Genomic DNA, 3,351 nt, shown 5'->3' with positions numbered 1-3,351 from the left:
AGAGGGCATAGGTTTAGGGTGAGAGGGGAAAGATATAAAAGAGACCTAAGGGGCAACTTTTTTATGCAAAGGGTGGTACGGGTATGGAATAGCTGCCAGAGGAAGTGGTGGAGGCTGGTACAATTGCAACATTTAAGAGGTATTTGGATGGGTATATGAATAGGGAGGGTTTGGAGGGATATGGACCGGGTGCTGGCAGGTGGGACTAGATTGGGTTGAGATATCTGGTCGGCATGGATGGGTTGGACCGAAGGATCTGTTTCCATGTTATACATCTCTATGACTTCTCTCCTTTTCGCCCTTATTTCTAAGCGTTTCTGGTCTGTTTGTGTTTTGTTTCCCTCCATCATGTCTCTCTCTCTCGCAACACACAACTTATCTCCCTCTGACAAAATAAGCGATTGTCCCTCTCCCTAGTTGTGTACCTCACTCAGCCAGTTTCCCACTGCTTATCTCTCTCATCCAAATTTGTCGATCTTATTGTACCTCTTTTACTTTGCATATCCTTTCTCAACCTGTCCAACTATGAATTTCACTTTTGTCTTTGTTTTCTCCATTTGAATGTCTCTATCTCTTTCTTAGCTTCGACATTATCTTATGGTCTAACCTTGTCTTCTTTGACCATCTTTCTATTTTCATCTGACCTTCTCTGTCAGTCCTTAACTTTGTCTCACTGTTTATTTTTTAACCTTGGCTGTCTCTGTAATGTGTATCTCTCCCTGACTTTCTCCCTTTCCCTTCGACCCTCACTCTCTTTCTCTCTCTGTCTCTCAGCCTTTCTCTCTGCATGCCATCCACCTTTCTTCCCCTGTATGCACTCTCTCTCTGTGCACTCCCTGCAAGCTCTCTTACTCTCTCTGTACCTGTCCTTGTACGTTCTCTTGCTCTCTCTTCTGCACTACACAAGGTGTCTCTCGCCCTATCACCCTCGTTTCTGCACACTTTTCTCTCCACCTTCTTGAACACTCTCTCTCCTTCTATCTCCCCCCTGCTAACTATCTCACCTTCAAAGTTTCTCTGTCTTTACACTCTTTCTTTGTTGTCCTTCTGGCTAGTGAACACTCTCTGTACAGTCTGTTCTCCTATAATGCATGTTTCTTCAATATGAATTGGCTTTAACACAATTGAATAATTTCTACCATTATTCGCAGAATGCGAACTTTCCTAGCCTGTATTGACTATGATGTGATTCCAGTCCCATTAGTTTAAATAGTGTGGCTATTGCACAATTTTCTTACAATGTGAGATCGCACGAGAACACAACAATTGCATTATATTAGAACCGACTGTATCTTGTTACTAGATACAACCCCTCATCTCCAGTTCATCTGCAAACACTATTGCAACCCACAGCTGTATGAAGTGTTCATAGTGAGTATCAAATTACTTGCTTTCAAACTATGCACAATCCTGTGTTTTTAAACAATTCTGTCTTCATTACAGTCTATAGTTAAGAAAACAAAAATAAAGACATAGCGCTTACATGATGTAGTGATTGTAACAATGTCAGCTGGGTGGATCTCAGAATATGAGTTCCCTCATTGGGTAATTCAGTCCAGAAAGCCCTGGCTGATATTTAAACAGGACTGTCAGAGGTTCTGTTCATTCGAGAGCTAGATCAGTGTCAAGGACTTTCCATGTATAAATAAAGGGTGTCTTGGTGACGGGATACTGGTCTCAGTGGAGTTATTTCAGTGGCAAACACCATTTCAAAAGTGCTTTTTGTTACAGAATATGTAAACATAAAAATATACAATTTTACATAATCTTTCTTAACTCTTTAACTTGTTCTAAAATTTTACACTGGGGCCAATGAATCAGTAATTACATTATCCTTTCCAGCAACGTAAATAATCTTGACATGAAATGCTTGGAACAAAAAAAACTTCTTCTGAATAGTCGCTCATTCCAAAGTTTAAACTTTTCAGTGAAGGCCAGTAGATTATGGCCAGTGTAAATCAGAGTGTCCTGATACTACAAGGTGCTAATGAGCCAGCAATAATCTAGAAGTGAAATAAAATGGAACAATCCCAAAGCCTCTTTCCCACGTGGTAGCATACCTCTTCTGATATTGGTTTCGTTTCTTGGAGAAGTACCCCACCGATTTTTCATCATCCTGTAACAAAACGAAAACTATCCCCAAGTCACTTGCATCAACAGCCATTTTGAAAGGTCTGGAAAAGTCTTGAGTGGCCGCCACTGGTTCATTTATTAAGATTACTTCCAGCTTCTCAAAGACTGCTTCGCATTCTGCTGACCATACCACTTTGCTTCTTTAACAGATCATACTGAAATTACAAAGGAAATCCATACATTCTTTAAAACCTCATCACTTCCTGGTTTTACTAACAGACTCTATTACAACATTTACTTTTGCTGTGTTTGGTAACATCTGTCTTGGAGAAAGTGAGGACTGCAGATGCTGGATATCAGTGTTGAAAAGTGCGGCACTGGAAAAGCAGAGCAGGTCAGGCAGCATCTGAGGAGCAGGAGAGTCAATGTTTTGGGCATAATCCCTTCATGATGAAAGCAGAGTAAATGTTTTAAGTCCAGTTTGTCATGGATTAACCCTTTTAATGATTTTTTTTATGGACCATTGAATTTTGCTTTCAGAGATTCACCTTATCAATACTTGATCTCCCACATGAAACACTCCAGTTGCTGAATGTTTATCTGCCCAATCTTTCATTTTTGCTTGTGAAACTTTGAGATGCTCTTATGCTGCCTTTCATGCTCCTGTGTGTCTTTCTAGAAATCCAACATTGAGGATTTGTATTTTCCATTCAAGCACTTCTCCCTCATCAGTTTCAATGGTCCTCTAATCTCATTACCATAAAGCAATTCAAATGAGCTAAATCTAGTAGATATTATTTATGGATATTCAAACAAAACACTCTCCCACTATCGCCGCCACCCACCCCCCCCAACCCATCCCTACACAGTTTTTGTCTCCCTCTTTGCTCACACCTCTCTCTTTATTTCCTGCTTTTTGCAGACTATGGCTCCCTCCCACTCTGCTTACTTAGTCTCTCCCACCCTCCCTGCTCTTTCTGTGCCCCATCCCTGCACTCTGTCTCTACCCCACCTGACAAACCCTATTCTTTGTCCTTCCTTACACATTCTCTCTTTCTCCTCAGCCCCACATTCGCTCTCTATATCTCCCTTGCCTGGCAAACTATTTCTCTTTTAAAAATCACATAACACCAGGTTATAGTCCAACAGGTTTATTTGGAAGCACTAGCTTTTGGAGCACTGTTCCTTTATCAGCTAATTGCACTCCGAAAGTGCTCCCAAATAAACCTGTTGGTCTATAACCTGGTGTTATGTGATTTTTAATTTTGTACACCCCAG

The sequence above is a fragment of the Chiloscyllium plagiosum genome, chromosome 18, assembly GCF_004010195.1.
Source record: "Chiloscyllium plagiosum isolate BGI_BamShark_2017 chromosome 18, ASM401019v2, whole genome shotgun sequence".
In the NCBI taxonomy this organism is placed as follows: domain Eukaryota; kingdom Metazoa; phylum Chordata; class Chondrichthyes; order Orectolobiformes; family Hemiscylliidae; genus Chiloscyllium; species Chiloscyllium plagiosum.
This window is presented reverse-complemented; position numbering follows the sequence as displayed.